General features: G+C 44.7%; 1 long non-coding RNA gene across 1 annotated transcript; it reads left to right on the top strand.

The window, feature by feature from the left end:
• Positions 1 to 12,939: 12,939 nt before the first annotated feature.
• On the top strand, positions 12,940 to 17,530 carry LOC147104419 (uncharacterized). Its single transcript, XR_015072391.1, has 2 exons — positions 12,940 to 13,229; positions 17,108 to 17,530. It is a non-coding gene; the product is annotated as an uncharacterized LOC147104419 (long non-coding RNA).
• The last annotated feature ends 5,893 nt before the right edge of the window (positions 17,531 to 23,423 follow it).

Here is a 23,423-nt window from a genome sequence, read left to right as displayed (position 1 = left end):
AATTATGGGCGGGGGGGGGGGGGGGTTCCCCGAATGGCATGGAGTTTTAACTCCACAATGTGTGTGTTTTTTTTCAACAGGTTTCCCGCCACAAGCCTGTCGGGCAGGGAACGCTCCAGAAAAGGCCGTATCCCAGGAGCAGGTAGGTTTAGTGCATGTTGTGGGTAGAGATCACAGGGGTGGATAGAGCGTGGTTGGGAGGGTCGAGGGGGATCAGGGAGAGATCGGAAGGGGATCGGAGATTGGGGACAGAGATGGGGGCATCGGAGGGAGTTGGAGCTGGGGGATTGGGCAGAGATCAGAGGGAGGTGGGAGATCGGGGGGGGGGACGGTCGGAGATGGGGGGGGATCGACCAGCGAGCCTAAAACAAACGTTAGGCCTCTCCCGTAAGGGGCCTAAAACCTGTTTTAGGCGGCTGTTAGGGATGCCTGCAAAATAACTCATGCAATTTCGGGTCAGAAAATTGTTCAGCTGTCTTTGGGCCAAAATTGGGCTTTGTTGCGCCCGTTTTAAGATTGTAAAGTGGACGCTGCGAGGTTCGATTTCTACCCCTGTACTAGGTCTTGAATCCCCAGGTGTAATGCCAAACTAGTAATATTAAATATATGGGAGTGCAGTAAAGGCTGCAATTCAATCACAGAAGAGGTTTTAGATAATCACAAATGATTGGAGCTCTGCTGTTCAGTCTTTATTTTGAGCATGCTTTGAACTTCTCAGTGGGATTACAGAATGTCAACCATTTACATTGCACACTGTAGGTTGAAATAAGGAATGTCCTAGAAAATTGAGACTTAAATTCCATATGGCTTTTTAAATTTTGTTCATTGAAGCATGAACAGCATACCATAGATTCTGCCTCCAAATACAGCACACAATGGACCATTGGACTTCATTATACAGGAAACTTTTATTTATCCGGGACCGACGTGGTGCCGGTTCATCAAAAATTCCGGATAACCGAGAGCTATAATAAAAGATACGGAGAGCTGAGAGCTCCGTATAAAGCAACAAACCCTGTTGCTTAGCAACAGGTGCAGAACAATGGCCACAAGTTCCAAGCGTCTCTGTAGCTTAGCAACAGCTGCAGCCACACCCTTGCACAGCAACAGATCGAGGAAGGCAAGTACAATATGAAGTAAAACTTACCTGAACCTACTCCTGAATTTTGCCGGTTAACCGAGATTTCCGGTTATTTAGGTGCCGGTAAATCGAAAGTTTCCTGTAGGATTTAGCTTCAATTATTTGTTTGTGATCTTGTAAAACTTAAGAATGTAAAGGTGTTTTCTGCATTAAGTATAGGTTCTTGCTCACTGCTACCAGCTGTAAATGTCTGATGCTAGATAAAGATTTGAATAGCGGTTACCATGCTGTAATTCCATTGAAGAATTCAAATCGCATTCAAAGTCAAGAATAGATGGCAAAGATCCAGTCATTTGTGAATATCTAAAGTCCCACCTGCGATTGAATTGATGCCGTTACTTCACTCTCATGTATCTGATATATATAATATCCTCTCATTTATTTTGCATTTGTTACATCTTACTAAAGTGCATTGATGCACTAAATGTTCTCTAGGTTGACGTGGTATGACGTAGGATATCAGGACATTATACAATGACTGCAACATTTTACCTGAGCTAAGGGATAAGCAATTTGGTATTGCAATATATTTTGCAGTTCACAAAGTTGAGTACTTTGAGCATATTACAATGGATTAATTTTTTTTGTTCTTGTCCCTGTTAGACTTGGGTCTTTTTTTTATTTGTATATATTTTTCTTTACAAGTCACCATCTGTGTAAATAAATGGTGTTTGCCATTGACAATTTTTTGTTAGGGGGCAAATCTCTCTTGTTTATTTTTCCCTTTCCAATTCTCTCCTCTGCAAAAGACAGTGACTAAGGTAAGGTGTCACATATACCTGTCACCCTCTGCACCTCACAAGTCAGCCTAGACAGCTAAGGAGGAATTTTAACTCCCCACCCCACACGATGAGTGGATGAGTTAAAGTATGAAAAATGGGAAATTGCCACTCGGCACACAAACATGGGCAACACGGGGAAGTGGTACAAATTCATAAATGTTCTGTGAGGTAATAACAAAAGGAAATTTAATAACACAACATTTTCACAAACATCCACATGCATAGCCTTGGTGAATTACAAAGCTTTGCCTACCGCTCCTATGTGGTCCAACCCCTGTGGGTTCAGCAGCAGTAGAGGCAGGCTGCTCAGATCCCTGCTCTGACCGCTGAGATGCTCTTGGCCAATGACCTCTGGGCTTGGAGTCCTTGATAGCCTGCCAAAGACTGCTCCACCTGCACCTGTGCAGGGGCTGACTCAGCCATTGGGAAATGAAGCAGCATGTCGGGTACTAGCTGAATGGGGGGGCAACGGGTGAGAAGTGGAATCAATTTGAGTAGAGTTCCCACTTCCATGTCCCCTTCTGCCATCATACCTCTCCTGGGACAGCAGCACATCACTCCTACCATTCTTCTGGGGAGCAGCTTGGTGCAGATCAGTGATGCCTTGTAAGGCAGCTGTCATCTTGTTTAAGCCGGTAGACATGCTGAGGTCCAAAGTCTGCACGGCCGCGGTTATGGCCTGCATGGATTGGTTTGATAGCCGTGCTTGAAGCTCCATGGAGGTGGCCCACTCTCCATGGCAGACATTCTTGCAATGCCCTGTGACATCAATCCACAAATGTTCAAGGTGGAGTGTGTGCATAGCACGTCTGCCAATGTCTTGCAGATTTGCTGCTGCCTCTCTTTTCATTGTGGCCCCCCCAGGGTTCAGTATCTGTGTTCAGCTGAGCAGAGCTTGGAGAAGACTGTGTCCCCCCCCCCACCCGACGTGGACTGTTCACAGCTGTCCCTGCCACCAGTGTGTGCTCATGCTCACTTGTGAATTGTGACCCACCAGGTGAAAGCCACTAGCTAGCTGTCTAACAGGACCCACCAAAGTGCGAGCATGGCTGTATGTCCTGTGATGATGCACCCTCAGAAAGATTCAGGTCTTCTGAGAAATCATCATCAGGAAAGTCGACAAACTGCTGCTCTGCGCGTGAAGGTCCTGGAGGAGAGAAGAAATGGGTATGAATTAGTGCTGGCAATGTATCAATGCTGCCAGTCAGCATAATTACACTTTTCATTTTTTACTTGTTGCTGAAATTAAGTCAGCATGATAATTAATTCTCTCAAGAGGCAGCTGCAAAGTCCCAGTCTCTCCATCTTAGATGGTCAGGAACGCCGAGATGCCGCTGATCTCCATTGCCTCTTCCTCTGTGGGGGCGGCCTCCAGTCCTCTCACTCTCCCTTGTGTTTTGTGCTCTGTTCTCCTGCAAAAACAGACCTATGAGTGAGTGTAAAAATATGTGTTCACCCGATGGATGCAATGCATTTGGTGAGGGTGACTATCAGACTGATATGTCAAATTGCATAAGGTGAGTGGCAGTGGTGGTTGGATAAATGGAGATGTGAGGAAGTGCATAGAAAGTGAATGATGGGTGCTCTTGAAACTTAAGTGGGTTGAAGAGTGATGTGATGGAGTACGCTTGAAAAGACAGAGTTGTGAGGGGGGAGGTGGTGGGTTGTGCACTACAGGATGTAAGTGACGTAAGAAAACTACTAGGCACTTGGTCTAAGCGTTAAACAAAGCTTTAATCAACTGTTTTACAACATGGAGGTTTAGTTGTGCCCTTCACTAGTTCCTGTTAAGAATGTCCTGCGCAAGCTGGGCCCGTGCCCAAGTATTTATACTCTCCCTGGACAGCGCCACCAATAGGCCGCTCAGTATTATTTCATAATTCTTTCTTTCATGAATGACTGATTCATGTCGGTAAGTGAATCTGCAACTGTACTCACCGTTTTGACCTGGTTAGGTCATTAAGAACCTAAGAACATAAAAAATAGGAGCAGGAGTAGGCCATTTGGCCCCTCGAGCCTGCTCCACCATTCAATAAGATCATGGCTGATCTTCTACCTCAACTCCACCTTCCTGCACTATCCCCATATCCGTTGATTTCCTTAGCATCCAAAAATCTATTGATCTGTCTTGAATATACTCAACGACTGAGCATCCACAGCTCTCTGGGGTAGAGAATTCCAAAGACTCACAACCCTTTGAGTGAAGAAATTTCTCCTCATCTCAGTTCTAAATTAAAGCATTTCCTCTACTGGAGCCAGGAAAGGGGCACAATGTTCCAGCTGCTCACTTCCTCAGCCACCTCCAACCATGCCTTCTTGGTGACAGCAGCAGATTTCTTCCTCCCGTTGCAAGGGAAGATTATCTCCTTCCTGCTCCTCACTGCACCCAGCAATACATCAAGTGATGCATCGTTAAATCAGGGCACAGCCCTTGACCGTCCTGAGACCATATTTAAACTTTGCCGTCTCCTTGCACAAGCTCCTAACTCCTCTAAGTGCCATCTTTGAATTGGCGCATTAAATAGTCGAGTTGAGATTGCGTCACGCGGGAGCGCACCACGGCCACTGTCGCGCACTGGAGGTACGAAACCCGGAAATAAAATTATAATTAGGTAGCCATGTTAAAATCGGACATTCCAACATGCCAAAACTTCTTCCGTGTTCGCGCTAGCTACCACGCCCCCCCCCCCCCACCGAGCTCAAAACCCGCCTGTGGATTATTAGTGGGCCCTTAGTGTTTGCAGGATAGTTGCTTGAGTTCAGAAGTCATCACGCCTAAGCTTGATGCTGCCCTTATTCTATGAATATGTGCACTTTCAGACAGGAGCCAGGAGCCCTAGCTAATCTTTTTCTCTAAGATGACATGCCTCTCAATGTGTGGCTCAATAATGGAACGTGGAGAGGGAGACGTGTCTCTAGGGATTGGGATTAATCCCATCTCTGCTTCAGATAACCAGTACTCTGATGGGTAGACTGGTCCTAGCTGGACAAGCAGTGAAAACCTTAACCAGTGTTCTGTATTGGTACGTTGTGTAGTTTTAGTTGGTTAAACTCTAGCAGTCCCTAAACCTTGGTGCTAGCAACATGCACCTAAACTCTCTGGACTTGAGTCAGTATGTTTATGGGGAGAAAGTATGCCCTTCATCCGGCAAACAAAAATTTTACACGTGTAGACTTCTCAGTAGCTTAACTCAATGACTCTCAGGGCTCGATTTTCCCAGCCCCGAGGAGGCGGGTTTGGTGGCGTGTGAGTTGTTAAAATCGCCAAAAGTGGCAGGCGGGCCCATTCCCGCCTCCATCCCGCCTCCGAGCAATTTTCCCAAGTGTGTGTTTTCTGACCCACTTTCCATCCCACCTCCAAGAGGCGGAATAGGCACTTAAGGCCCTTAACAACCACTTAAGTGCCTCTATAATCCCATTTTGAGAGGCCTTTCCTATTTTAACACATTTCCCCCATCCTTCACGCCTCCTCTGGAACACGCCAGGTAATCCTGGTGGCCTCACTAGTGGATTGCTTACGAACAGCTGCAGCTCCACCATTACAAAGGAGTTTTCACCGATGATCATTTGCAGGTGGCAGAACTTTGTTGTTTCAGGTCTGGGGGAACTTTTAGCAGGCATACTCAGTGTTGTGGAAGTTTGGAGCCTGACACCCATCTCCAGTGTGACCTCCTTGGAAACCCCTCTCCCAACCTTGACTAAGCGCTTCCTCAACGGAGGCATATACCAGAAGCATGGCGACCATTTAATTCCTTTCCTCCTGGACATCAGATTCGGATGAAGACCAGCCGTGGCAGCAGCAGAGCCATGAGCAACAGCAGCACCAACAGCAGGAACAACAACAGGAGCGCCAAACTGCTAGTTACCCAACTGAAGATGCACAGGCCAGAAGGCGCCAGAGCGCCACCATATTGCTGCCCGGGATGCAAGGGTTGCACTCATCCTGGCCAGATTTGCTTAGCCTGTACAATCAAACACTTTAGTCTCGCTCCTTCTTACCACAGCATCGACAATGGAGAAGAACCTACGGAATCCTATCACTCTGACCACCATTCTGATAATCGCAAGGCGCCCTAAGCCCTCAATGTGAAAGTCCCATTTGCGAAATGACACAGGTCACAACTTCAACAGTTTACCATCAAAACACTTTATAATACAATCACAAAAACAAAACAACACAGCACCCAAGTGACTACCCTTGTGACTACTTGTGCTTTATCTTCCTCTTACGCATGCTCCTAAGTGGTGCTTCCCCTGTGGCTTCAGCAGATGTGGAGGCCCCTTGCTCGCTCTCTTGCTGCTCCTGTCTCAACGCATTTGGCAGGCATCCTCTGGGGTGGTGAACCTGTGAGGGCTCGCCAACAGTCTGCTGTTCCTACGGCTGTGCAGGGGCTAAGACGCTCATCTCATTTGGGTGAGTGCTCTGGTGGGGCTCTGACCGAGGGCTTTGCTGTGGCATGGTCATGTGAGCGCTTGGAGAGGAGCCCCCACTTCCTTGTTGTCTGCCACCAACATCCCTCTCATGGGTCAGCCCCACTTCAGAGGTAGCAAGTGGCTTGACCGCACCTTGCTGCACTGCAGGGGGGCCATGAGGACTCATTTCTGCACTGAAAGTTCTACTCCAGAGGACTTGCATGAAGGTCTGCTTTGTTTGCCCAATAACTGACCGTTGCTCCTCAAGAGATGTCATTCTATTCTGAACAATGACCATGTTTTCAATACCCTTGCGACTAAGCTCCTCTATGGACCATGGAAGGAGTGAGTGTAGTGAATGCATAGCATAGATGCTTAGAAGGATACAAAGGACCCTCCCTGTGTGTTGTAAGTAGTTGTTGTCATGGCATCACAGTGATAGGAAGTGTGAGGGCTGCATGGTCGACTAGTTAAGTGAATGTGACCATAGAGAGAGAGGGAATGGGTAAGGGTGCAGGGATGTAAGTGTCAAGTGGGATGTGGAGGAAGAGGTTGGCAAAGCAGAGTGCTGGTGAGGAGAGGCGATGGGGATCAGATTGAGGGTGATGGGAAAGTCATACTCACTTTTCCGGTGCGGAGAAGGTCATGAAACCTCTTCCTGCATTGCAGCCAGGTTCTGCGGCTCATTGAAATGGAGTTGACCTCCTGGGCCACTTGTAGCCACTACAGCTTTTGTCTGCTGGGGTGGCTTTTTTCTCCCTGAGGAAGGGAACAGCACCTCCTTATTACAGCTGGGTCCGTGCACCAGAGCTTGGAGGGAGGGCTCATCAAACCGAGGAACACACTTTTGCTTGATCGTTGACATTTTCCACAATTCAACTACTTCATATAAATTGCAGAGCCTTTGCAGTCTCCAGAAGAATCAAGGCTGCTTGCAGGCCTTAAATCCAACAGCATTGATGACATCATCGGAGGTGACATTCTGTAGGAAAAGACTAATTGGGCCAGGGGTTCCCACACGCTGGAAATCAATTGGCCAATTAGGAGAAAATCACACTTTTTCAACACTTCACTTAGGAGTCGGGGTCCTGACACGATTTCCACCTGACACGCCCCAGCCCGCCCACACTGACAAAATCCAGCCCTTATACATGGTGATGGGCTTCTGTGTATTTCAGACACCCAGCTGCCCAAGGAAATACTACCACCCGAGCAAACAGCACCTAAGGTGAGCTATCCGGGGACGTTCTGGTTCTGTATGCCTTAGTTCCACAATTTTGAAAAGGAAATTGGAAAAAAATCATCACATCCCCATCACTCTGCCTTCCCTACCCTACTCCTGCACATCCTTACTCACACCAACTTACCTTGCACCTCCACTCATCCCTCTCTATCTACATTATCACTTCCCCATCTCACTAGCCACCCCTCACACTCACCCTCATCCTAGTCCAGCCATACACATAAGGGTAGGCACTTGGGTGTTTTAACTAATGTTCGTGTGAAGTTTCGGTTAATGTGCTGTCAAACATTGAAATCTTTATTTTCAACACTTTGCGTTCTTGGACAGATTTGTCTGCACCTTTGGAAGTGGCTTAGTGAGACATAACAGTGCCCCCCCCCCCCAATGGCGATGAGTTGAAAGGAATGGCTTGCGCATTGGAGGGATGCTTTATGGTATTGGTGTGGGGTGGTGCCAACCTGGCGCATCATGTGGCAGCCAGGGTGTACAGCGTCAAGTGAAGTAAATCTGGCAAAGCCATCCCTGGCCTCCAAGGCAGCAATGTGGTCGAGTGCTGATGCCCTCTGTCCTGTGCAGCATCAGTTGATTGCGGAGAAGGTTGGTGTTGTTGTTGGTGCTGCTGGTGTTGGGGCTGATCGTGGTGGGATTCTGACGACCAAGCTGAGACAGTTTCAAGGGCACCGATGCTGATGGAATAGATGGCAGGTGAACTTGAGATGACAGAAGCGATCTGTCAGTGGTGAGAGAGGTTGTTCCAATGAGGTAACACTGGATACAGAGTTTTCTCCAAACACTTGCAACCTGCATAAAGCTCAATCTGTCTTCCAAATGCAGTAAGCAACAGCTTCTGACCTTGGAGAATGAACAGCTATGAAATGGGAGCTTTTATAGAACATTTGCAGCTGTCAAGTTAAAAAATGATCCCACGCTGATACAACTCCCAATCTGCTTACCTGACATGATGGAAACATAGAAACATAGAAGATAGGAGCAGGAGTAGGCCATTCAGCCCCTCGAGACTGCTCCGCCATTCAATGCGATCATGGCTGATCATCCAAATTCAGTACCCTGTCCCTGCTTTCTCCCCATATCCCTTGATCCCCTTAGCCTTAAGAAATATATCTAACTCATTCTTGAATATATTTAATGAATTGGCCTCAACTGTCTTCTCTAGTAGAGAATTCCACAGGTTCACCACGCTCTGGGTGAAGAAATTCCTCCTCATCTCAGTCCTAAATGGCTTACCCCTTATCCTTAGACTGTGAACCCTGGTTCTAGACTCCCCTGCCATCAGGAACAGCCTTCCTGCATCTAGTCTGTCTAGTCCTGTTAGAATTTTATAAGTTTCAATGAGATCCCCTCTCATTCTTCTAAACTCTAGCGAATATAAGCCTAATCGACTCAATCGCTCTTCATACGTCATTCCTGCCATCCCAGCTATCAGTCTGGTGAATCTTCGCTGCACTCCCTCCATAGCAAGAACATCCTTCCTCAGATAAGGTGACCAAAACTGCACATAATACTCAAGGTGTGGTCTCACCAAGGCCCTGTACAACTGTAGCAAGACATCTTTGCTCCTGTACTCAAATCCTCACGCTATGAAGGCCAGCATACCATTTGCCTTCTTATCCACCTGCTGCACCTGCATGCTTACCTTCAGCGACTGGTGCACAAGGACACCCAGGTCTCGTTGCACTTCCCCTTTTCCCAATCTATTGCCGTTCAGATAATAATCTGCCTTCCTGGTTTTGCCACCAAAGTGGATAACCTCGCATTCATCCACATTATACAGCATCTGCCATGCATCTGCCCAATCGCACAACCTGTCCAAATCATACTGGAGTTTCTCTGCATCCTCCTCACAGCACACACACCCATCCAGCTTTGTGTCATCTGCAAACTTGGAGATATTACATCTAGTTCCCTCATCTAGATCATTAATATATATTGTGAATAACTGGGGTCCTAGCACTGATCCCTGCGGTACCCCACAAGTCACTGCCTTCCACTCAGAAAAAGACCCGTTTATTCCAACTCTTTGCTTCCTGTCTGCCAACCAGTTCTCTATCCAAGTCAGTACCTTACCCCCAATCCCATGTGCTTTAACTTTGCACGCTAGTCTCTTATGCGGGACCTTATCGAACGCCTTCTGAAAGTCCAAATACACCACATCCACTGGTTCTCCCTTATCTATTCTACCAATTACATCCTCAAAAAATTCCAGTAGATTAGTCAAGCACGATTTACCTTTTGTAAATCCATGTTGACTTTGTCCGATCCTGTCACTGTTTTCCAAGTGTTACGCTATTACATCTTTTATAATGGACTCTAGCATTTTCCCCACTACCGATGTCAGGCTTACCGGTCTATAATTCCCTGTTTTTTCTCTACCACCTTTTTTAAGTACCCTAGGATGTAGATTATCAGGCCCTGGGGATTTATCGGCCTTCAATCCCGTCAATTTCCCGAACACCATTTCCCTACAAATACTGATTTCATTGAGTTCCTCCCTCTCATTAGACCCTATGTTCCCCAACATCTCTGGGAGTTTATTTGTGTCCTCCTTTGTGAAGACAGAACCAAAGTATGTATTTAATTGGTCTTCCATGTCTTTGTTCCCCATTATAAATTCCCCTGATTCTGACTGCAAGGGTCCTACGCTTGACTTTACCAATCTTTTTTCTCTTCACATATCTGTAGAAGCTTTTACAGTCAGTTTTTAAGTTCCCTGCAAGCTTACTCTCATACTCTATTTTCCCCCTCTTAATTAATCCCTTTGTCCTCCTTTGCTGAATCCTAAACTGCTCCCAATCCTCAGGTTTGCTGCTTTTTCTGGCCAATTTATATGTCCTCTCCTTGGATCTTATGCTATCCCTAATTTCCCTTGTTAGCCACGGTTGAGTCACCTTTTTTGTTTTATTTTTATGCCAAACAGGGATGAACAAATGCAGTAGTTCATCCATGTGATCTTTAAATGTTTGCCATTGCCTATCCACTGTCAACCTTTTAAGTAACATTCCCCAATCCATCCTAGCCAACTCGTGCCTCATACCATTGTAGTTTCCTTTATTTAAATTCAGTACCCAAGTCTCTGAATCAACGACTTCACTCTCCGTCTTAATGAAGAATTCTATCATATTATGATCGCTCCTCCCCAAGGAGCCTCGCACAACAAGATTGCTAATTAATCCTTTCTCATTACATAATACCCAATCTAAGATGGCCTGATCTCTAGTTGGTTCCTCGACATATTGGTCCAAGAAACCATCCCGTATACACTCTAGGAATTCCTCTTCCACAGTATTGTTACTAATTTCGTTAGACCAATCTATATGTAGATTAAAGTCACCCATGATAACTGCTGTGCCCTTATTGCACGCATCTCTAATTTCCTGTTTAATGCCATCCCAACCTCAGCATTACTGTTTGGGGGTCTGTATACAACTCCCACTAACATTTTCTGCCCCATGTTATTTCTCAGCTCTACCCACACAGATTCCACATCATCAGAGCTAATATCCTTCCTTACTATTGTGTTAATCTCCTCTTTAACCATCAATGCTACCCCACCGCCTTTTCCTTTTTGCCTGTCCTTCCTGAATATTGAATACCCCTGGATGTTGAATTCCCAGCCTTGGTCACCCTGGAGCCATGTCTCCGTAATCCCAATTATATCACATCCATTTACATCTATTTGCGCAGCTAATTCATCCACCTTATTACGAATGCTCCTCGCATTAAGACACAAAGCCTTCAGGCTTGTTTTTTTAACACTCTTAGACCTTTTAGAATTATTGTTTACTGCGGCCATGTTTGATTTACACCCTTGATTTCTCTGCCTTCCACTTTTGCTTTTCTCCTTCCTGTCTTTTGCTTCTATCCTTGCTTCACTTTCCTCTGTCTCCCTGCACAGGTTCCCAACCCCCTGCCATTTTAGTTTAAACCCTCCCCAACAGCACTAGCAAACACTCCCCCTAGGACCTCGGTCCTGGTCCTGCCCAGGTGCAAACCATCCAGTTTGTACTGGTGCCACCTCCCCCGGAACCGGTTCCAATATCCCAGGAATTTGAATCCCTCCCCCTTGCACCATTCTTCTAGCCATGTATTCATCTGAAATATCCTTCTATTTCTACTCTGACTAGCACGTGGCACTGGTAGCAATCCTGAGATTACTACCTTTGAGGTCCCTGAACAGCGGAGAATCCGTGGGCGAACTCTTAAAATTTAAAGGTGAGCTTAATATAGTTTTTAAGTGCCTGTTAACAAGCTCTTAATAATCTAAATTGCCTCCCCCGCCGCTTGATGTCAGGTCTGTTCAGCAATGACGGACCCGACATCTGGGAAACTAGCGTGGAGGCGGGTTGTCAGCGGGTCACTTATCCGCTGTCAAAAAAACAATTTTCCCACCCGACCCACCACCAAATGCACCCGCTAACCCCCCAGAAAAATTCCCCCCCATGTGTCACTCTGAAATATATCATTAATCGTTTTACATTAAATTGAGGGTATAAAAATTAAATTGCATAGAGAAATGCTGTGTATTTTTTATGATGTGTCACATAGCAACTTTATTCCAGCCTCTAGCCATCGGAATGCTTATTTTTAATTAATTATGTCTATAGTTTTGAAGATCAAACACATTTTTACCAAAATTGATTCTTAACTTTGTCTAGTACGTGCTTTTAATTGACAGATAACACGTCAAATAGAGGATAGATTTGACACAGAAACTGTTCAGACATGCAGCTATTCAGATGCACTGTATTTTGACTAACAAGTTAATTTCTTCCAACTTTTCTTCCCCCTGACCCTGCCCTCTTCTTCTGAAGGTGATGACTACTCACTGAGGTATAATTCCATAGAAAGAAAGAATGAAAGATTTACATTTATATAGCGCCTTTCGGGACCCCAGGACATCCCAAAGTGCTTTACAGCCAATGAAGTACTTTTTGAACTGTAATCACTGGTGTAATGTAGGAAATGCAGCAGCCAATTTGCGCACAGCAAGGTCCTTCAAACAGCCATGAGATAATGTTCAGATAATCAGTTTTAGTGATGTTGGTTGAGTGTTGGCCAGGACACCGGGGATAACTCCCCTGCTCTTCCTCAAAATAGTGCCATGGGATCTTTTACGTCCACTTGAGAGTGCAGAATGGGCCTCAGTTTAACATCTCATCTGAAAGATGCTGAATGCCCAAGTATGGGTACCAAACACCATCTGATATCTCTCCCAGGTCACTATTCATGTCTGAACCTTGATCATGTGCGCTGGCAATTGTAGGAAACATCAGAGCAAAGTCTGATTATGCTCACTTCCACACGTGCTCACTCCCAGCATGAGCCAATGATTGATGCTTCGGAGCAGCGAGCCTGGCTAATTTTCCCACCTGTAGCCCTTATCCTCACACTGGCTGAGATCAGCTTACTCAGCACAGAATGGGAATTTAACCTGAAGCTTTGAAATGGTTTAGTGAGTGTGACATAGAGACCAGAATGAACCATTAATAAGTCACTTTTATATCGGCGATCATTTAGGTTGTATTCTGAGAGACCAGTACCCCTGAGCTGGTGTTCACACCGATAAATTCAACTCCCTTATTCAAGAGCAGAAATGTATTTTACTCCTCAAAAACAGGTGGTTTGGAGTCAGGTAAGATGTTAAAATTTCAAAAATCTCAAACGTAATTCCGACCCGCCCACTTCCGTGTTTAATGTAGCTGGGACAAGGGGCGGGCAGCGAACCTGCTCCCGGGAGGCGGGTTGGCCGTATTCATATTATAATGAGGCTGGCAGCTTCAGATTCGACCAGTTTTACAGGTTTAATCCTGGCCGGCCGGGTTTCCCAGCCCCAGAGGCAAGGACAGCTTCAGGGAGAAGTTAACTGCCTTTACAGCACTACTTGTTAGCCAGGATGAGCAGGAGTGCATCCCCCGGGCCCCCCAAGCTTACCTTCTTCCCTTGGATTGGGTCCCCTGCCAATCAGATCTCCTCCCCATACAAAGACCACTCCCCCCCCCCCCGATCGGGGATCAGAACGCCCCAGGTTGGGACCCCCCCCCCCCCAACCATGCTCCCACTAGCAGCTGCTGGCTCCTTACTTGGGGCTGTGGCCTGCTCCAGAGTGCACCCCGTCTGACTAGAAACCAAGCCTGTCAATCAGGGTGACCAGGCAGGGATCTTGTCAAAAAAAATATACGCAAGCTGTGGAAACTCCACAGCATGCGGGGCAACCCGGGCTTCTGGGTTTCCCGTCCGCAACTCCACCCAACCCCTCCCTCTCAATATCGGGGTCACAGGCTCAAGAAAACTGGGCCTATGATTGTGTCACCAGGAGAAGGAAGCTAGACTAAGTACTGTAAACATTGGGAGCTGTGTCAGTTATTGGATAAGGCAAATCAGTTTCAGGCACAACAACGAGTGGAAATTGATAGGCTTTCAAAATCGTCCTTGGACAAACTGGTGATTGTCCCAATTGAGTCGCTTATTTTTACTGTATCTGTTTTTCAGGTTGCAGTGAGATGTAGCAATTCAGTGACACAGTCCTGAAAGAGCACCTGACCTTGGCTATTTAGTGGAAGGCTCCTATTATTTCAACACACAATGCAGTACCTTTTCCCTCTACCCAGCTCCCCCACCAATACAAATACAAAAAATGTCTCACTGACTTTTCACATATAAAGATGTGTTGCCATTTGTCTACTCCCCCAGGCTTTAATAAGATAAATGTAAACACTAATTAGTACTTTTCTACATACAAACATGTTTTCTCATCATTCAGCACTGTTATCTGAGGGCCAAAAAGGCACTCGCAGATATTTGAACTCGTAGTTGACTTGCACTAATGCATTTTGTATGTGGTCTGTGCATGTTTGTACAGATCCTACAGCTATCAAGGCCTATGATTGTGGTGTGCAAGTCTTGCTCGACATTCACAAATTACCCACTATCTGAGAGAGGTCATTGGACAAGCTTCAGACATAGAAACACTTCTATTTCTTCCCTCCCTATCAGACACTGAAGTCAATTGTAGCACCCCGCCAAGGCAACAGGAGAGTAGGAAGCAAAAGACCACCCATTTTTGATCTGCGTCTCTATTCAGTCCGCTCTTACAAATCTGCAAAAATGCAGTTTTTCATGATTTGTCTGCAAATGGTGGAATTTGTTGTGAATTAGATACTTTTTTGTTTACACAAGAGAAAGGGGATCTTACTGAGTTATTCAAAATCCTTCAGTGAGTCAACAAATTGAACACTGAGGAACTGTTTACCATGGCCTCAAGCTATAAGGAGGGAGCAAGGGATGAAGCTCCGATGAGGAAAGATGAATGGATGGATCAGGTATAACTATTTCACACACAAGGCGGTGACTATCTGGAATGGACTGCCCAGAGAGGTGATCGAGGTTGATAATGTCAGTAATTTTAAGAGCAATTGGACAGGCATTGGGCAGGAATGTCAACTGAGGGATGTAAGTAGTGAACAGTGTATTCTGTTTTTGAATTTTAAGACCATCCAGATGAACCAAAGTGGTCTGTTTCAGTCCTGTCTGGAATAGCACTCAAACAGCCCTTATCAAAGTCACAAATGACATCCTATGTGACTGTGACCATAGTAAACTCACCCTCCTCATTCTCTTGATCTGTCTGCAGCCTTTGACCAGGGTTGACCATACCATCCTCCTCCAACGCTTCTTCTCTGTTGTCCATCTCAGTGGGACTGCCCTCGCCTGGTTCCAATCCTCTTTCCAGTCATAGCTAGAGAATCACCTGCAATGACTTTTCTTCTTGCCCCCTCCTATTTCTCCTCTACATGCAACATCTAAAAACAAAAGTTTCACAAGCACACTGATGAAAGCCAGCTCTACCTCACCACCACCTCTCTTGACCCCTCAACTATCTGCCGCACTGCTTGTCCGACATCCAGTATTGGATGAGCAGAAATTTCCTCTAATTAAATATTGGGAATACCAAAGCCATTGTCTTCGGTCCCTGCCACAAACTCTGTTTCCTAGCCACTGACTCCATCCCTCTCCCTGGCCACTGTCTGAGGCTGAACCAGACTGTTCGCAACCTTGGCATCCTATTTGACCCTGAGCTGAGCTTCCGACCCTATATCCTCTCCATCACCAAGACCACCTACGTCCACCTCTGTAACATCACTCGTCTCCGCCCCTGCCTCAGCGCATCTGCTGCTGAAACCCTCATTCATGCCTTTGTTACCCCTAGACTCAACTATTCCAAGGCATTCATGGCTGGCCTCCTACCTTGCAGCTTCCGTAATCTTAAACTCATTCAAAACTCTGCTGCCAATATCCTAACTCGCACCAAGTCCTGTTCACCCATCACCCCTGTGCTCACTGACCTACATTCACTCCCAGTCTGGCAAAGCCTTGATTTTAAAATTCTCATCCTTGTTTACAAATCCTTCCATAGCCTCGCCCCTCCCTATTTCTGTAGCCTCCACCAGCCCGACAGCCCTCCATCTCTACGCTACTCCAATTCTAGGCTCTTGCGCATCCCTGATTTTATTTGCTCCACCATTGACGGCTGTGCTTTCACCTGTCAAGGCCCTAAGCTCTGAAATTCTCTCCCTGAACCTCTCCGCCTCTGTACTTCTCTCTCCTCCTTTAAGGCACACTTTAAAATCTACCTCTTTGACCAAACCTGCCCTTATGTGGCTCAATGTCAAATTTTTACTTATACTCGCTCCTGTGAAGTGCCGTAGAACATTTTACTATGTTAAAGGTGCTATATATATGCGAGTTTTTGTTGTGTCCATTCCTATATTCTACACTTAGTCAACACTAGCACAACTATTCTTGTTTTTTTTAAATGGAACGAAAGCATCTTTTTATCTGTTCTAACCTACTGTATGTTAGGAGTTGATTACAAGCCAGAAGCATGTACAGCGCAGAACTCACTGATTTGTGAATCGAGGCTACTCTACTATAGTTTTCTGCTGTCCGTTTTATTAAATTGTTAATAGAAAATAATAAGTATCCACTCCCATCCTTCAGGTGCTTGAAGAGTTTGACAGATTCAGATGTTGAGAATTTCACTGTGATCTGTGCTGGGAACATATGTTTGCACACTGAAGTGCTTTCAATAAGAATTATTCTGAAAGATCTTTACAGCTGCTTTTGCTGTCATGTTCAGGCGGGTTTTGGTTCCTGGCGACCACATGCCTGTTTCACTCCAATCGTTTGCACAAACATTACTAGAGCATTGATCAGTGCCTTATTTAAATCTAATGCTAATCATCACACACAATTTACTGAAAGGGATATTTAGACAACAAAAATACTTCATGGTTGCCAAGAACTCTGTGATATTAGTATCTACATCACAGTTAACACATACAAACATAAAGGCAAACCAGACGTGTATATTTACTTAATAGCACCTCACGGTACAGGAATAGCAAACATGATGGAAGATGTGTTTGAACATGTTGGAGATTAAGTTCAGTTTATTTTTATTATAAATATATTCTTCCCCATTTTGTAAATTACTTTTCTCCCTTTTTTTAGATCTCTGTGGAACGCATTATTTCCAAATCCAAACAGTCTAGGAGTTGGTTAATTAGGCAATAAAAACTGCCAGTCAGTGTCACAAAAAGATGTTTGAATGGGGCTCATTCAATTGTATGGTGAAGACTGCCACACAAATCAAACAAGTCTCCGAAGCAACTAGCATTCTGCAATCTGAAGTATTAGTCAGATCAGCTCTGTATTACGAGCGTCCATGGGCTATGTGACTATCGGAAAGGATTTGAATTTTGAGCTCTCCGTCTTTCCATATCAACAGGCACCAATCCCTAAGAGACGGTGAAGCACATTGCCAGACTTGCTCAAAATAGCAGAAATTGAGTAAATTTCAATTGAATAACTTTGCCGGGGCAACTTTTCGCAAAAACAGATGGAATCTTTGAATAAAAAACTGTTTGTACGTGTTATCTGCGTTGTAGGTACTTACATCACAGAACCCCAACAAGCATCTTCCATAGGAAAAAGATTCCCCTATGCGCTTTGTGTAATGTGATTGTAGACATATTTAGGAAGAACTGGTTTATGATTTGCCTACACATAGGGCACAGAGGAAATATAGAGCAGGAGAACCAATATATATCTTGTATTCAGTTTAAAAATAGCAATGGGTAACAATGGAGTTGTGTCAAATTTGCTTTGAGATTCGAAAATCTTACCAAATTTAGCACATGTAGAATAACAGTTGATCAGAATCTGTTCAGGGCTGGAACAAGCAATTGACAAGTTCCATTGAAGACATAAAACCCCGCTTAGTTCAGTGAGTTATGTAGTTATTAGTTCCCCAGGTTATGATCTGTAACTCTGATATATGCAACCTATGTAAGTAAGTGTTTTCATTGTACAGACACGTGTGGAATTACCATCTGATGAGGCTGTGAGCTGCATTGCAGTAGAACTTTTGAAAATTGTTTTACATTTGTGTAACAATGTTTAGGAAGGAAGATGTATTTTATGATTGCATTAGTGTTGAAGCACAGAACCATTTCCAGTATGCTGCTGAAAGTAACAAATTGAAGATTTGGTCATTGAAATAAATCCACGAAGAATATGTCCAGTTGCTTCTGTGATTTCAGATTGTGTGGTTTCCAGGTGCTTTTACATGATAAACTGCAACTCATGGCAAATGCACAGTTTTCTTGCCTTCAGCTACACTTAGAATTTTAATGGAAAACACCTAATTTATCTTGTTCCAGCGACACCTTGCGAACTGCCAACACTTTCATCTGTTGCAGCTCTCGCTGTATTGGTGGAGAATGATGGTGGTGGGTGGATATGTAAATGACACAAAGCATCTCTAGGTGAACAATAGGATATTGTTGTCCCCGAACCAGTGCAGCTAGTGTCTTGCAATGGGTACGTGCGTGTATGCACATTATATATAGTGTGATGTATAATTGGTTGTAAATTGTTGTTTTCATTTACTGGACACTGCATTTTCTTTAGAGAAAGAACTTGCATTCATACAGCAACTTTCACACCCTCAGGACTTCTAAAAGGACGTCACAGCCAATGAAGTACTTTTTGAAGTGTAGTAATAGTTGTAATGTAGGGGAACATGCAGTCAATCTTCATACATGAAGCTCCCACAAATAGTAATGAGATAAATGACCTGATCGTCTGTTTTTGGTGGTGTTGATTGAAGGATAAATGTTGGTCAGGACACCAGGCAAACTCCCCTGCTCTTTTTCAAAAAGTGCTGTGGGACCTTTTACATCCACCTGAGAGGGAAATAAGGGCCTTGGTTTAATGTTTCATGCAAAAGATGGCACCTTTGACAGTGTTGCACTCCCTCAGTACTGCACTGCAGTCTCAGTCCAGATTATGTGCTCAGGTCTCTGGGGTGGTGCTTGAACCCACAACATTTTGACTCAGAGGCAACATTCCTACCCCTGAGCCAGAGCTGAGAGAGAGATAGATTTGTTTTTGTAAAGACAACAAACTATAAAGCTCCAAGATCAAATCAGCCCCAGCAGTCTTTTCTAATCCGATAATTAAATGCCAGTAACTGTTCCTTATCTTAATCCTGTTAATAATTCCAAAAGTCTTGAGTTCTTCCTTCATTAGGTCTAGCTTCCTATCTTTCGGGCTGCATTTTAATTTTCCATATATCTTCCCAAGAAGTAATTGCTTAGACTAATTGAGCCAGAAATTCGGGTCCCCACCGGTGAGTACGCACTGGGTACTCACGCGTAGGCCCAACTAAAGTACCGGTTTCGTGCATGCACTGCGCATGCGCGGGAAACCGGAACTTCCGTTCCCTTAAAGGAAGGGGTTCACAGGCCGAACGCGTGCGCCGGAGAGGCAGCGCATATACCTGGAACTTCCGTTTTTTTTGCAGCTTTTTCCGGGAGGGTAATTCTCCAGGAGCTACGTGTGTAAAAAGCAGTCGCAAGGCCTGCTTTTAACAAGGTAAGTGGTGAATTAAGTTAAATTAAAACATTTTTTCCACAGGTTTATTATTTTTAAATACTTTAAAGAAAGGTAAGTTTATTTTTAGTCCCATTAGAAACTGTAATTAATTTTTTTTTAAATTTAAATTATTGTTTAAAATAGTTATTTTATGTAATTTACAGGTATTTTTTAAAATGTGATTTAAAAAAAATGTATTTGAAGTTTTAGTGATGTTTTGGGGCTGAATTGTATTCATAGATTTGACAGCTCTTCCTGTCAAATCTATGAATACAGATTCCCTGCTACCATTGGCTCTCCATGGCCCATGTGATCCCAGGGGATGCTTCGAACTAACTGCGCCCCTGGGATACGCAAGCACTGCGCGCCTGCAGTTGGAGGAGGCCCAGGATCGGAATCCCACGCGGGCCCACAGCACAACGGCCGGTGCGCTAGGTAAGTGCAGGTCGGAAGCTTGCACCTGCGGGAAGCCTCCGACCTGAATTTCTGGGCCATTGTATTCACCAGAATAATATATAATTTAATATGTGATTGCAAGTCAGTGAGAACACTGTAACACATGTAAATCATAGATTACTGATCGATGTTTCCCAGCTCACTACAAACTCAGTGTCCAGATTTCCAATTCCACACAACAAATTAACGATCCTTTAGGGACTGATCATTCTTGAGTAATATTCAGATATTTGATTGTGCATTAATGCTCCAGCATCCAACCAAACCAAATTGTGGAGGATGTCTAAAACGATTTTAATTTTTAAAAGAGAACGATCAGATAATAAGGCATCTGGGTTTATTTTATTGGAAATTTGAGGATTACTTGATGACATGAAGGACTTCTCCAAATATTTCTGTCCTGTTGGTTTGACTATTCATAATTCCCTTGTATCTTTTTTTTTAGTATATAATCATAATCCAAGTACCTTGGCCAAGAAATTTGGCTGTGCCCATTTTTGGGGGTGAGGGAGAGGGGGCGGATACAATCACCGTGGCTGAATGGTGGGGCCTGAGGTGCCCCCAATATTGGGCCTCAGCCCTCATTTCCATTTAGCTGGCGAGCAACAGGCAAGTTGCCGACAAAGTGGGATTGAAGATCTTGCTGCTGCAACGCCTGGGCAACCCTCAGGTAAGTGATGCAGGTGGGCGACCGGGGGTGGGGGGGGGGGGGGCGGTGTAGGGGGGTCGACCGAGTAGGGAGTGATCGGGTTGGAAAGTAGTGGTGGCCTAGAGATGAGGTAGTGGTGACCAGGGTGGGGTAGCAGCGGCAATCAGTACGGGGGGAGGTGGGGGATATAGTGATGCCGATCAGGTGGAGGGGTGGGAAACAGTGGACAGTAGACCTCCGCCTTCTCCTGATCGCTTAGGAGGCCATTTTGTGCCTGAAAAAACAGGCGCTGTGCTGCCGAATTTCTAGGCCCTCGTGTTTTGAAATAATTGGTTTCAGGCTGACTCTTTAAAGAAAGTTAGCCTTTCTGAAAATCCACCTGACATCCAGACACACACAATAGTAACTCAGTGCAGCCACAATGTCTGAAGCACTGCTGGGTTTCAAAATTCAACAAGAAAGTCATACAACTGTATATTATTTTAACACCATTAAAGTTATTCAGCAGTGTTTAAACAGAGCTAGAATGTATCCATAAGGTAGATTCAGATCGACGCCACATACCTTCAAGCTGCATGGAGGTAATCAAACATGCTACTAATGAGATTCCATTTGTTTTTAATTACTTGCTCTTAACTCAGTAATCACAAAACGCATAAAAATTATAAACATTTTTTATGAAATCAGCTGAAACTGAGTGCTAAATGGGATGCAAATCTACTCAGAAATCTTAATTGAAAGTGTTGGCCATGCTCCCATTGATATGAGTAGCGAAAGCTATTCTAGTCAACTGCAAAGCTTTTGAGCCTTTTAAGTCGTCTTGATGCACTGGGATTCTCATCCAATTCAAAAACATTAACCAAAATTATAAACAGGTCATGTCCCCATTCAGCTGCTTTTCATCACTGCAAGTGGCTACATTTTAACAGGGAAAAATTCATAGTTTACATAAACACTCATTTCTAACTGTGGCTAACAAGGTCACTATTCATTTTTCAATCACTTTGTAAAGACATATAATCCAGCAGGATAGACATTACACTTCACCCCAGCTCAGTACCTATAAAACTAACATGCTTCAGACTTTGTGTGAGGTATTAGCTACGCCAGCACTTAAAGTTCCTGCTGTAGTATTTAAAGGTCCATAAATGTTAGCTTGCCTACAATCCACACTTTGCACAGTGTGGTGGCATTAACCTGTTGCACTCTTCAGGTGTATGTACACAAATTCTAATTTTTATGTCAACGTATTCCTCCATTAAAAATGTTCCTTTAAATTTTTAGTTTTGCTATCCAAGTTGTAAAGATAACTTAATGCTGTAGACTCCTGTCCCCTTGGAAGCAAAATTAAAATTACAGACTGTCCAAATGACAGACTTTCCTTTTTGAAAAGATTCACTAACCATCAGAAGGAGATTTTGACCCTGTCTGTTTCACAGGGAGTCAAAAAGCTGGTTAAAAAGCAGGACCTCAAAGGTAGTAATCTCCAGATTACTACCAGTGCCACGTGCTAGTGAGTTCAGAAATAGGAAGATAGAGCAGATGCATGCATGGCTGGAGAGATGGTGTCGGAGGGAGGGCTTTAGATTCCTGAGGAATTGGAACTGTTTCTGGGGGAGGTGGGACCTCTACAAGCCAGACGGGTTGCACCTCAATGGGAACGGGACCAATATCCTCATGGGAGGGTTTGCTAGTGCTGTTGGGGAGGGTTTAAACTAGCTTGGCAGGGGAATGGGAACCTAAGTATAGAGTCAATAGGGAGGGAAGAAAAACTGGAATTGGAAAACAAAAATGTAGAAAGTAAATTGGAAGGACAGAGGAATAAAGGGCTAGATAGTAGTCAACAAGGAGGTTTGCCTGTACTAAATGGTATATACTTCAATGCAAGGAGTATAGCGAACAAGGCAGATGAGCTGAGGGCACAGGTAGATACTTGGGACTATGATATTATAGCTATTACAGAAACGTGCCTGAAAGAGGGGCAGGTATGGCAGCTCAACATTCCTGGTTACAGGATTTTCAGACGGGATAGAGAGGGAGGTAAAAAGGGAGGGGGGGTCGTGGAATTGATTAAAGAAACTATTACAGCTGTGAGGAGGGATGATATGTTGGAGGGATGATCAAACGAGGCCATATGGGTCGAATTGAAAAACAAAAAAGAGGCGATCACTAGAAAATATTTGCAATGAATATTGTGCAAAGGTAGTGCAGAAACAAGTTTTATTGGAAATTGGACAGATTGAGAGAACAGTGCTGTTGGCAAAAATGCTCATAAATCTAATCTACAGAGAGTATGCTGTTTGATTCAGTTCAACAGATTTATTGAGAGGACAGATGGATTAACAAGAGGAATTTTAATTTGTAGGAGTGCATGTGGTTGGGTGGGGGTTAAAATCGGCAAAAATATCAACACGTCGGGAAGCTGGCTCCAACCCGCCGACTTCTGGGTTTAACTAGCACGGTGGCATAGTGGTTAGCACTGTTGCCTCACAGCGCCAGGGACCCGGGTTCAAATCCGGCCTCGGGTGACTGTCTGTGTGGAGTTTGCACATTCTCCCCGTGTTTGCGTGGGTTTTCTCCGGGTGCTCCGGTTTCCTCCCACAGTCCAAAGATGTGCGGGTTAGGTTGATTGGCCATGATAAAAAAAATTGGCCCTTAGTGTTAGGGGGATTAAATACGTGGGGTTACGGGGATAGGGCTTGGGTGGGATGGCTGTCGGTGTAGGGACCGGGTGCTAGGGTTTGGATGATCAGCCATGATCTCGTTGAATGGCAGAGCAGGCTC

This window comes from Somniosus microcephalus, chromosome 19, assembly GCF_052327205.1.
Source record: "Somniosus microcephalus isolate GS21.2 chromosome 19, FLI_Smic_1.0, whole genome shotgun sequence".
Taxonomy (NCBI): domain Eukaryota; kingdom Metazoa; phylum Chordata; class Chondrichthyes; order Squaliformes; family Somniosidae; genus Somniosus; species Somniosus microcephalus.
Note: the sequence above shows the minus strand (reverse complement) of the source record. Positions and strands in the feature narration are given on the sequence as shown.